Here is a 14,163-nt window from a genome sequence, read left to right on the forward strand (position 1 = left end):
TCCCCCTAGTCTGGCCGCCCAAGAGGGGCCGGGGTCTGAGGCCACCGGACATTGCTTTTAGAAGATTTTCCTCTCTCCTGCCCCCACGACAAAGCACCGTCTGGTCTATCTCCATTTTCAGTACGAAAGTGTAATAAACACATTAAAGAACAAGGAAAGGAGAGAAAAAGATGCCAGGAAGTACCAAGAAGGCCCTCGGGCACACAGGGCTTCCCCCACGCTCTCCGACCTGTCGCGGGCAGGGGGGGTCACCCAGCCCGCAGGGTGGGGTCATTCTCACACCTATGCAGTCATAGCCTCCCCACAGCGTCGCCCTCTGCACTCTGAGAACCACCATTCCGGGCTGCAGGGGCTCAGACAGCCTCAGTCTCTCCTTCCTCAGTTCCCAGAGCACCTCCTGAGGCCTGGCGCTGAGACAGGAGCAGGTGTCAGAGAGAAACCCATGTCCGTACCCCGGGCACTGTCCACCTGGGGGAGTGTCCAATTCCCTTCCTGTGCAGACTCGGGCAGCAGGCAAGTGCTGGGCACTGGGCCTGTGGGAGTGAACAAGACAAACAGAACCCCTTCCCCCTTGGAATTTACAATTTGGGAAGAAAGACAGACAGAACCAAGAAGACACACAAATTGTGTGGCTGCAATTGGCTAATAATCAATTACAGGTGCAATGGTGCTGTGACGGAGAAGTGCAGACAGGGGGTATGTGGTGGTCTCACAGAAATGATCCCTAACAGATTGGGGATCAGGAGTAGAGGAGGCAAACCCCAGTTAAATATGGAAAGATAGGGCAAGTTTGTTGAGCAGAGGCCTTAGAATGTAGGGGTTCTGAGCAGAGGAGACTGCAGGAGTGAAGACTCTGAGGTGGGAAAGCTTGAGGTATGCCTGCTTGGAGGGCAGGGGTAGGTAGCGCAGGGTTACAAGTTGCAAGGCAGAGTGTAGTGGGAGGTGGGCTCTGGAGGGAGGGTGTACTGAGCACACCTCCTTTAGTAACTGGGTGCTGTCAGCGGGCAATGGGCAGTTGCTGACAGGTTTTTAACAGAGGCAAGATGCAACCAGATTTCTCAGTTCAAAAGGCCTTAGGGGCTACATGTGTACTTGGGAAAAGGAGCCTGGCTGGCAAAGGTAGATTCCTAGGAAGGAGGATTCCATCTTGTCATTATGGCTACTGGGGACACTGGCACTGGAGAAAATCAGAGCTGGGGTGCTCCAGGGGTTCCAGAGCTGAGGGCAGGACCAGTGACAATAAGAGCATCCCCGGTGCCCACAGGATCCCGGCAGCCAGGCTGCGTGCTGCCCAGAGTGCTGGGGTTAGCATGAGACGGTGCTAGAGCTGCTCTCCGGGCCAGAATGTGCCCAGTTATAAAGCATTTGCTGGGAACTGGCTGTCTCTGGGCCCAGCACATGGGTTCTCATTGGCCCACATGACATTTATGTTTTTAACTTAGTTGCAAACATTGGGCGAGTTTGAATCTCAGATTTTTTCTTGAAAAAAAACCCTGGGCCAGGACTCCAGCTCAATGACAAGGGACGCAAGCTGAGTAGAGAGCACCCCTTCGGGTGGTCTCTGTCCTCTTAGGGATGCTGTGGTCCCCATATCACCTGCTTAGCCCCTGTGGGTATTTAAATTTTCACACATACACAAACCCTTTAAGAGTCAAGCTAAGCCACTGGAAATCCAAGTGAATGTTGGAAAGGACCAGTCCAGGACTGGGGTCTGGAGAAGGAGAGAAAGGCTGTGTTTGAGAAATAACACCCTTGTAGATGACTGCCGGGTAGAAGATGTGAGGAATCAGCAGTGACTGCCCGGTGACTGATCTGGGCCTACAAGAGAATGAAGCCCAAACTGAACCCGCATCTTTCTCCCCAAACGTCCTTTCACTGAATTCTCTGTCTCACTTAATGGCACTCCAGGCTTCTAGTTGATGAGACCCAAAACTTGGAAACAATAGAAAATAAGCTTTTTAGAAAATCAGCTTTCTTGACACATAATTTGCATACAACAAAAAGCACTAATTTTAAGCCTACTTGCTGCTCAGTGAGTTTTGACAAATGTATACAACCATGCAACCACCATTTTAATCCAGATATAGAACCTTTCCATGACCCCTAGAAAATTTAATACCCCTTCGCAGTCAATACTCCCTCTCCATGCAAACAATCACTGATATGCTTTATTTCACTACAAACAACTTTACTTGTTCTAGAATTTCACGTAAATGAGATCCCACAATACGTACTCTTATGTGTCAGGCTTCTTTTGCTTAGCATAATGTTTTTGAGATTCATTCTTGTAGTAGTATGTATAAGTAATAGTTCATTCCTTTTTTTGCTGGTTAGTATTCCATTGGATGAATATACTATAATTTGTTTATCCATTCATGTGGGCATTTAGGTTGTTTACAATTTGTTTACTATTATGAACAAAATTGCTATGAACATTTGTGTACAAGTCTTTTTGTGGATCCATGTTTTCATTTCTCTTGGGGAAATGGATGACCCCAGTAATGATCTCTTATGTACACTAACCATAAAAAAGATTGGTAAATTGAACTATATTAAAAGTAACTACTTCTTTTCATCAAAAACACCATTAAAAGAGTGAAACAGCAAGTCACAGAGAAGAAAAAGAGATTTCCAACTTATATCCAACTTGCATCCAGAATCTCTACATAAAACTCCTTTACCCATAAACAAGAAAAAGATACACCCAATAGAGAAATGGGTAAAAGACTTGAACAGATACTTCACAAAAGAGTATATTCAAATGGCCAACAAATATATTAAAATGTACTTATCATTAGTCATCAAGGAAATGTAAATTAAAACTACAACATGATTCTTTTCCATCTCCACCAGAATGGCAAAGTTAAAAAAACTGATGATGCTACGTATTAGCAAGGCTATGGAGCAATAGGAACTCTCCTACACTGCTGGTGGGAGAATAAATTGCTGTGATCATTCTGAAAACATTTTGGCATTTTCTACTAAAGCTGAACACGTACATATCATCTGACCCAGAAATTCCACTCCTAGGTATATACCCAACAGACGTAAGTTGAGCATGTGAAGAGACATGTACAAGATGTTTCACAACAATGTAATTCGTGATAGCCGCAACCTGGAAACAGCACCACACACATACACAAGCACACACATACATATACAATACATACAGCAATGAATATAAATGAACTACAGTAACCACAGCATCATGGATGAATCTTACAAACATTCTGTTGAGTAAAAAACTGAAACACCAAAAAATACACACCCAGGGATTCCAAACCAGGCAAACTAAACTGCCCTGTTAGAAGTCAGAAAAGTCGTTACATTTGGGAAGGAAAGAAGGCTTAGTAGCTCAGAGGGGCATGAGGGAGACTTCTGTGACTGTAGCAATGTTCTACTTCTCGAACTCATGGTAGGTACATTGTTTTGTGATAATTCATGGAGCTGTATAGTTAGGCTTTATGGACTTCTGAGTATTATAGTTCACAGTATAAAGCGTCAAAATGTCATGCACGTATCTCAGTTGGGCACTGTTATAACTGCACCATCACCCCAGGGATAAAACACAGAATTGTCCTTAGCGTAAAACTCACACCTGAGATTTGATTTTCCAAAGGTTTATTTAATTAGGGGTTTTGAGTACATTTTAGATTAAAATCAACATTCATGGTTTTATTATACAAAAACATGTTGTTATCTTTTTAAATAAATGGTCTTTGTACCGAAATGCCCCCAAATGGAAAGCATTTCCAACTATAAAACTTTACCAATTTATCTTTACATTTTTTGTGGTTGTTGTTGAGGAAGATTCACCCTGAGCTAACACCTGTTGCCAATCTTACCCCTTTTCTCTTTGCTTGAGGAAGATTCACCCTGAGCCAACATTTGTGCCAATCTTCCTCTATTTTGTATGAGGGTCATGGCCCCAACATGGCCACTGCCAAGTGGTGTAGGTCCGCGCCTTGGAACCAAACCGGGCTGCTGAAGTGGAGCGCACTGAACTCAGCCACTAGGCCATGGGGCCGGCCCCAATTTACCTTTATATTTATTTTTTTAAGTGAGGGCCAATATTACCATGTTGCAAGGCACCACCTGCCCTGTACCTTATTTTAGACAGAGATGGCTTTAAGCCAAAAGTCTGATTTTTTATTTTTAAACTTAATAAAATGAAGAAAACAAGTGAGTTTTTTATTCCCCACTTCCTCAGTCTGCACTGTCTGATACGGGAGAAACAAATTATATGAGGAAAAAATAGGATTATCAGTTTTAACATTCAGTATAAATTATAATAACATTTTAATCTTTATTGTTCAAAATTCATCTGGAACTTAAAATGTTATAATTAACAGCTTTTTACCCCCAAAATATCTGCACATATTTGTTCTTTCTTGTCAGAGCACAATATTTACTTGTTAAATGGAAGCTTAATTATTAATATATAGTTTAATTTCATACTCACAAGCTACCTATTTCAAGAGCAAAGTTTTTGTTTTTTTAAAGCCCAGTCCTTTATCCATGAATTTTTTAAACTAATTTAATATGTTTACACACATCTTACAGTTTAAACATCACACTCTTTCACTCGGCTTTCTACAAGATTGCAAAAATGGCCCCCCTCAGGCTGTAGGGCACCTGGAGGGCAGAGGAAAGGGACGCAATGCTCACCAAACCTCTGGTTGTTAAGGCAATGAGTCAGGAATCTACAAACCACTGTGCTGTCTATCTGAATACCCCAGAATATTACTCCACATCTTTGGATAGACAAGCTCATGTGGCCATGATTCATATGTGCTGAGTGAGGATCCCTGGAGACACAGCTCCCCTCTCCTCCCACCTCACTGTGCTGGGGTGTTGTTCGTGGGGAACATCGTTCACACTTCCACAGTGGGACAGAGTTACTCAGCCGCGGTGCAGCTGGAGAGCGCCAGGAGGCCCTCTCAACCCACACCATGCTGCCAGGCCTCAGTGGAGTCAACTATGGGGGTTTTCTGGGGTGCAAAGCAGAAGGCACACATCCAGAGAAGGGCCTACACATCCCGACACACACACAGCAAGTGCCCCCTTTTTGTTCTGGCTCATAAATCGTGGGCCCCATTGTTTAAATGTGAATGATGCTCCATACCAACGCCCCGTGTACAGGTAGGAAAAGGAAAGAAACACTTGGGGTCAGAACTGACTCCTGTTGAAACAAGTAGGGGCTGGAAGCATGAAAGCCCTAGATCGGCCACTCATGGATCAATACACCCCCTCTTCTGCCTTCCCGTCCTTGCCCAGATCCAAAAGAGCAAACACTCAGACCAGCCAGCGTAGGCGTCTTCTCTACTGAGGCTTTCTCCTCTAGCTGCAGAGAGGCCTCAGGACAGGTGGCCATGGGTGCCAGGGGAGCCCTGAGGAAAGGGGGGGCCTCTGCGTTGGTCTGGGGCAGTAACGGGAACCTCCCAGGTGAGGGCTTCACAATTCAGATCAGAGTAGACTCACAACTCACAGCTTTCAGACAGAAACTTTCATGTATGCAGTGTGAGGAGAGAGAAACTTTTCTAGCTCTTCATTTATTTTACAACCTGTGATAGGCTAAATGATGGCCTACAATGATATGTCCACACTCTAATCCCTGGAACCTGTGAATGTTATGTTATATGGCAAAGACTTTGCAGGTATAATTAAGTTAAGGATCTTAAAATGGGGAGATGGTCCTGGATTATCTAGGTGGACCCTAAACACCATCACAAGAGTCCTTATGAGATGGAGGCAAAGGAAGACCACACACGGAAGAGGAGAAGGCAATGGGACCACAGAGGCAGAGGGGACTGAAGCGGCCACAAGACAAGGAATGCCCACAGCCACCAGAAGCTGCAAGAGGCACGGAATGGCTTCTCCCCGAGAGCCTCCAGAGGGAGCGCAGCCCTCCTGAAGTCTTAATTTCAACCCAGTGATCCTCATTTCGGACTTCTGGCCTCCACAACTGTAAGCATACATTTCTGTTATTCTCTGTTGGTCAGAACAAATTCTGACCAAATTTGTGGTCATTTGTTACAGCAGCCGTAGAAAGCTAGTACACCACCTTTCAGCCAGAACCCTAAATTCTTAAAGAAAACTTCTTCAAGACAGGGTTTCTAAAATTTTGGTTCTCAACCGAGTTGGCCAGCCAGTAGGCATTTCCTTTCTATATATAATTTAGTGATTATAAAGAAAAACCAGCCCCCTCTTAGCTGTGAGCTGGCAGGGAGTTTGCTGTGCTCCCAGCATCCCACCAAATAAAGCTCCATGCTGGGGGAGCTGGGCATCCTGTCCCTCCACTCCCCACGACTCCATAATTGTCACAAAAGAGATTCTACTTTTTATTTTAAAATGACTATGCTAAAAAATCTTGCATAAATATTTTTAAGGAAGAAAGCTTGCCATTAAATTTCTTATTCCTCAGAGACTCTACTTAGTTTATATACTCAGAGATTAATTACAACAAGGTCAGAGGGGGCATAGTCAAGGATTACTTGTCAAGTGGTTGTGAGCAAATTCAATTTCCTACCACAAATATAGTTTGCAACTCAGGTGAACATTCATAATTTTTACAACAAGCATCTTAATAACTATGCTTTTCTCTAACAAACGTACAAAATAAAACAAGCATTGCAGTTTTTATGGCCTCGAGATTAAGGGTTACATTCCAAAGAGAATTAACAGTAAGCCTAGAGTTAAACTGTAGAAGGTTCCAGAGCACTCCTGCAAATAAACGACTTACGGTAATGATCACAAGATTAGAACAAGCAGAGAATTAACTTTTAAATATTTTTCTCTTTTATAGGAAGGAAAACTAGTATGAGTTTTGTAAAAAGAATGCATACTTATTATAAATTATTCAAGCATTTCATAGAGGTTAAAAAATTCAAACGCCACTGCTCATAAACAATTACCATTTACATTAGGAGGGTATCATTCTAGATATCTTTTCATGCATGTGTTCCAAAAAGGCTAAATAGATACATAGAAATATTTTGACAAATATGTGATTATTTTATATATGCTATTTGTAATGTTATTGCATTTAATTTCATTTGTATTTAAAACTTGAAAAATAAATCAAAAGGAATCTGAAAGAATTATAAAATTTCAAATAAATGTTTATTCACCTCAAGAGATTTTTTTTTTTAAAGATCCTTCTATAATTATAAAAAGAGAGTTTGGAGGAAAAAAATACATTGAGATTAACCATTTTTACATTCCATACTTCAATTTAGGCATTATCATTTGACGCCCTGATGTGAAAGATGAGGACATTAAGTTGAGAGCCTTCCTTTCCCCTCCCTCACATCTTCACATATCGTGATAGTAATAGTTTTACATAAATAGTATTTATATTTTAGTTTCTAACCATAATTTGTTAAATGTTTTCTATGAATATCATTTCACAGTTAAACGTTTCCAAATTTTACCAAAGCTTTTCCACTCCTGAAATCTTCATTTCGATTCATAGAAATTTAACCTCAGATAAGACCTTTACCTCTCTCAGCTAATGATATTTATTTCTTGAATGTTTTTGTTCTCAAAAGAACTTATTTTCAACAATATTTCTCCTTCAATTTTTAATTCTAACTTGTGGCTTATTTTTTTCTTGAATATTTAAATTTTTCCCAAGGCTTAGAGAGAAATTAAAAGATTTTACCCAATGTCACCCAGCTGGCACGCAAAGTCAGGATACAAATACAGGCCTAATTTCAAAGCTCACCCTGTTGTTATCTATCTGTTATCCACTGCCCTTGTTCACTTATATACTTGCTCATTATCCATTACTCCTCACCTATGCAGCTTTATATCTATGCATCTGTTACAACCATCCATCTATTAAACATCCATCTAACTACTTCTTCATTACTCCATTCACACACACGTAATGCAAACTTACATACATATATATGTAGCCATTCATCTATCTAGACATTCCACCTATTCCAGCTATCAATCCACCATCATCCTTCCATTCACCCATCCATCCATTTATCTGCATTTATTCGCTCCAACATTCATCCATCTACCCACACATGGATACATACATAGATACATCCACTCATCTAGACATTCATCTAACCATCTACTCACCCACAAAGCCACCCATTCACAAGTCAGTCCATTATATCTCCCATGGATCCTTTTATCCCTTCTTTGATTCATCTACTTATCCAACCAGTTTATCAATTTATCCAATCACTGATAACTCAAACCCAGACCTTCCACAGAATAGGGAGTGGTCTCCTTCTAAGATTCTCTTCTGATCTCATTCCATTTCCCAGCCATCAAGAGAAGACCACAGCATTCCATGAACACAATAAGGAGGTCTGTGAGCTCACACCCTAATTGTCTCTCACCCAAAGGAAAATTCTTGCAAGAGAGGCTGTGGGTCTTATGGTATCCTATCAAACATGGAGCTCTCCGTTAAAAATCTCCCCAATAATTGAAGCTTCTAATCTTCTTACAGTAACCAATCTCCTCTTTATTGAAGAGTCATCAGCAAAGATTACAACCTCAGACCATGGGGGAGAAATTTTGCCCATATTTGGACTCATTCAGACCTTCTCCATCATTGGCCTAACATTTTATTTCTATCAGTCCACCCACTGCTTAGCTCTCTGGCCATCTAGCCAGCACCGAACACGACTTGCCAATTTACACATAGTTTAACATCTACTTTTCCCACCCCCTTGTAGGTTAAGCAGCCTGGAAGCACCACTTGAATGGACCTCAGTAAGAACTTGACATGAGAGAAGCTCAGTTTCTCACTCAGATGAGTGATTCACAGCTAGAATGATTGGATCAAGGCTATTCATGAAAAATACAAGTCAAAACAAATCAAGAGGAAAGAGTATAGAAATAAAAATAAATTTTAAAAACTCTCTTGTAGAGTAATTTGCAAAGTAAAGATAAGCAACTATAATCAAACCTAGAGTTGAAAAAGAGAAAGAGAAAGAGGAGGAAGAAGAGGACATTAATAATAATGATAAGTTCCAGGAGGAGGAGAGAGAGAGATACTAGTGCCCGACAAGATAATGAACTAGCCTTGTCTTCTGGTTGCCTCTAAAAAAAAATCAATGATAGGGAAATTACAGAAATGAGTTGGAGGAACTAATATAAAAATTGTGACTAACCCCTGGGAGACTAAAGCTGGAGTGAGCTGATGTTAACAGTTAGTGGCAGTGTGAGGTGGGGGTGGCAGGTACAGAAGTGGGAAGAAAGAGTGGAGGAGAGATTCTAAGTTCTGTTCTTTCCCCTCTCCCATATTCCCAGGGAAGATGACTGGTGGCCTCTGCCACTGGAAGAAAGAAATCAGTGACAATAGCTTGGCTGTTCAGAACCGCCAGGGTAACATCAGAGCCATGCTGAGCTGAGATTCTGATAAACAAAAATGCAGGCTGACCAGATGCCCAGGCATTTACTCTTCCATCCCACTCTCCTCCAAACCCTCGTGGATGCAGATGACCATTGCAAGGACAGTGGGTGACCTCCTCGTGGATGGTGGCTGACCATTCTAAAGATTTTGTCTTCCTTCAGTGCTGCTTTTTTCAAAGAATTTAAAGAGGAATCCTTGACTATAGAAATTTCTCTGTGAAACAAAAGCAAAAGGGATGTTGAGTGGCAATTCTCGAGTCCCAGGGGGTCCCCCTGTTAGGGCTCACCCCACTCCTCCTCTCATACTCACCAGAGGGGCAGAAACAGACCTTCACCAGATCCCTGACCCATTATCAGATGGGGCAGCTGGTAGCCACAAGGGAAATGGGAGCTCACAAGCCAAAATCAGTAGAGAGCTGAGGAGTGCAACCACCATAAAAGGTGCACAACAAACTGAACACAATGCACACCACAGACAGGCCAACAGCGTAAGAGGAGTATAATTACCACAGCAACTATATTCAAAGATATAAGGGAGAATATTGGTAAAATGAAGAAGCAATAAAAAAGAACCCTGTGCTCTTCTGACAGAAGAATAGGTAACTCATTCAAGACACCAAGAAAAACTACGCACAGTTTTAAAAAATATACTTGAAGATGTTGGAGAGAGAACAAAATAGTAAAGAAGTAGTGGACCTAGACCTTGGAGAAAACAGGAATCCAGAAAGATGTGCCCAACATTTGGACCACTTCTGCCCTGGGAGCATTCATTAATTCTGGACAAGTCAGCTGAGAGCCTGAGTGGTGTTTTAGTCAGTCTCAAAGGAATGCGGTAAACAGTTGGAGTCTAGGACTAACCCAAGGAGACAGCCTCATGTTGGGATGAGAACTTGAAGAACTTCAGCCTGGTTATAAACCTGGCCTGCAAGTAGACCTGCTCTCTCAGAAATTCCAGGCCAGCTTCAAGTCATCTCAGCCTCTGAAACAGGATTAAGGAAACATCAGTTTGCTAGGATTCCCTGGTGCCTGGCATAAACAAATGCAAATCCTCCTTAGAGAAAGATCACATCTTCCTAGGCCTGGGAAAGATAACACCTTCCTAGGCATCAGGGAAATGCAAATTAAAACTACTGTGAGAAATCACTACAAATCCACCAGAATATCTCAAGTTAAAAGACTGACAATATTAAGTGTGGGCAAGGAGGTGAAACACTGGAACTCTCTTATACCACTGGTGCTTGGAAAGCTGAAAATATTTGCTAAATCTGAAAATATACATACTCTATGATTTAGCATTTCCACACTTAGGTATATACCCAGCAGAAGTATACAAATGTATTTGGTATATATATTCACACACACAAAAAAAAACATGTACGAGAATATCATAACAGTAATATTTGTAATAACCAAACACTGGACACAACCAAAATGTCCCTCTACAATAGGTGGATAAATAAACTGATATAGTCACACAATGGAACACAACACAGCAGTGAAAATGAGTCAGCTACTACTACATGCAACACCATGGGTGGCTCTCAAAGACCCAATATTTAAAGAAAGAAGCTAGAGGCAAAAGAGTACATGTTGTTTGACTCGAGTTATATAAAGCTCAAAGATGGGCAAAACCAATGTATGCTGACATATCTAAATAGTTATTTCCCTGTGGGAGCAGTGTAATGACCAGGAGGCGGCATGATGGAGACTTCTGGGGTACTGGTAACAGTCCTTTTCTTGATCTTAGTGGTGGTTGCACGGACATGTTCACGTTGCAAAAATTCATTAGGCTATCCACTTGTGATTTGTTGCCTTTTATGCAAGTATGTTTCCATGAAAGTTTATATTAAAATGTGTAGGTAGAAAGGTGAGGTGGACACACTTTTCCCTGTTCCTCTTGCTAAATACAACTGAACATTCTAGATATTAGGTATGAAACAAACATTAGAAAACTCTGAAAGGTGGAGAGAAGACGGCAGACCTGCTTTGGACCTTGGGGCCCAAGGAAATGACACAGCAATGCGTTCCCTGGGGTTTTCTTTTTACCTCATGTATCCAGGACTTGGAACTGAAGAAGATGGCAACTCAGAAATGCCACTGAGCACTCAACAAAAGGCCCCAGCTAAAGCTTGCTTTCTCTTGTCAAAGGACTGGGAAAGGGGCAGCCTAGCAAGACAGAAAACTTTTAGACTTCTTCAGGTGCATCAGGAGGAACATAAAGAATGTTTATAGCAAGATTGTTTGTAATAGCAGAAAGAAAACTGGGTGCATTTTCCAACATTAATTTCCTGGTTTTATTAACGTACTCTGGCTATGTAAGATGTTATTGCTGTGAATTCACAATTATTTCAAGTTAAAAAATTTTTTAACTAGATACATTTTACTGAAAATGATTTAAAAATTGGAGCATACAGTGGAATACTAAACAGCAGTGAAAATGAAGAACTGCTGCTATATGCATCAACAGAGGAATATTAGGAACACAAGGTTAAGAAAAATGCAAGTCATAGGGGAGAATATACAGTTTGATACCTTATGTAAAGTTTAACAAACGCAAACAAAACAAAGTATTGTTGAAGGACACGTCCAAATGTGATAAAATTCAAAGAGAAGCCAGGGTTCTGGATTTCTGCATTGGGGAGGGAAGAAGGGAGGGGAGTGGGAGGCAAATAACTGGAGGCCTTATATTGTAAGGTTGATTTCTCCAGCTGGGTGGAGGGTAAAAGGGCATTCATTACGATAGGTTTCTTTACAACTTACATATACATCGTACATACTCAACAGGAAGCTTTACACAATTTTAAAGAATTGGACACAAAGATGCCATGTGGAAGAAACTCGTTCCAGTGGGGTTGCCATAATTAGTGTCACAGTGGCCACGTTTCAGATTTTTTGCCCCCTGGAGAAAGCCTGTCTGCTCCAGGACGGGTCAAGGACAAGACCCAAACTAAGGGGAGACAAGCAATGACAGAAGGTGGAGAAGGAGAGGGACACGGAGCAGAGCAGACCCTGATTTCCACAGCACGATGACCACATTCTGCGAGCAACGCCAGTATCTGCTCCAGCTGCATGAGCCAGCCCATGTTGCTGGGATTAAAGTAGGTGGCATTGGGTTTTTGTCATTTGAACTGGAAGAATCCTGGCAGAGTCCCACAAGGTATCCTGGCCCAGAGTCAGCCCACCGGCTCTGCTAAGCATACAGGATGACTTAGAGGCTAGGAGGTGCCCAGAGGGGCCCATGTCCCATCGCTCCCTCCTCTACTGCCAGACCACCTTATGTGTGGGGGACCAGACGATCAGGGAAGGTTCAGGACTTGCCCAGGCTTACCTAAAAGACGGTACTCTTTCTGTCACGCCTCAACTGCTTTGTCTTGCCACCGATGATGTCCTCAGGACAGGATGAGAGGGTGCAGGAAGACAGCCCCAGGTATTAGAGAACGTGCAGGTTGGAGGAGTGTCGCCTGGTTGGGTGCCTTCACTGTAACTCCCCTGGCCCTTCTGAAAAGGGACCACTCACAGAAGTGGGAAGGGCTGCAGCTTAGGAGTCTCCTCTCCCAGGGCTTCCTTCAGCCCCGTGCTGAACGCGGTCTCCTGCGAGACCAGAGTGGGAGTTTGGAGGGTGACCCTGAGCCTGCTGCCAGGTATGGTGGGGTAGACATTCCAGAGGGATGACCTGCAGTCCCTGGGGCTCCAAACCAAAAGTGACTCTGAGAAATAGAACAGTTGCTCTGATTTGGGTTCTAGACATTCATTGAAACATTCAACAACTATTTACTAAGCTCTCAGCCAGGTCCTTGGGATCCCATAGTGGGGCCTCAACTGCTGCTTTCATGGAACTCACTCTCTGGCTTTTAACAAGCAATGAGAGAAGAGAGACTCTAGGTAAACAACCCAGGGAAACAGATAAGGAGACAGTGCAAGCAAATCCCGGAAGTAAGAAAGAGGGGAAAAAATGTCCCCCAGAAAAACTGTGGTAGTGAAGTTTCCTGTCTCTCTCTGTATAAACACACACACACACATGGCTTGTTCCCAAACATTTGGGTTATAATCCCAAATAAATATTCATTGAACAGCCCTAAAAGAAGGAGATTATGTTGTGGTAGGACAGTAAGAGGCAGCTCTGTAAAACCTCGATTAACCAGAATGCCTTAGATGGGGCTGTCCTGGGAGCGCTTCTAACACTTGGCATCTGCTCCTTGCTCTCACCCACTCACCCATTTATTCTGTGGGCCGCAATCGGTCAGGTGAATATGGAGGCGAAAGGGAGGTCGCCGTCCTGTCCTGCGCGAGCTCATTGTCTGGATACACCTAATTGCCAGGGCAAGCAGTGCCGATGTCAGCCTGGCAGCCCCAGGGTCAAAGAACCCAGGGCACTGTCCAGGAGCTGGCGGCGCTGATATTCCGGGCTTCATTGCTCCTTCCCTCCCATGGGGCAGCTGATTTAGCATAAAATAACCCGTAGGAGCGGTTGGCTTCAGCTAGGCACGCCCTATACTGGTCCTCCTGTCTTGCTGGGCCAGGTCTGCAGGGACACCTACGAACCTACAGAGGTGCCCAGAAGAAGGATCTGGGCCTAGAGAGGGGAGGGCAGGCTAGAGGCCACACGGAGTGACAGTCGAACCCGTCTGTGCCCACATGTTCCACCACACCCTGGCTCTCCCCCACTTCCCTTCCTTTCCGTCTTCTCAGACGGCTAGGCTCATCGGTGTCGCGGGAGGTGGAGGAAGGGATGGCATCTAGGTTTTCAAAGACCAGAAACAAACGTCCCCTGACAATTTCATG

This window comes from Diceros bicornis, chromosome 2 (genome assembly GCF_020826845.1).
Source record: "Diceros bicornis minor isolate mBicDic1 chromosome 2, mDicBic1.mat.cur, whole genome shotgun sequence".
Lineage (NCBI taxonomy): Eukaryota > Metazoa > Chordata > Mammalia > Perissodactyla > Rhinocerotidae > Diceros > Diceros bicornis.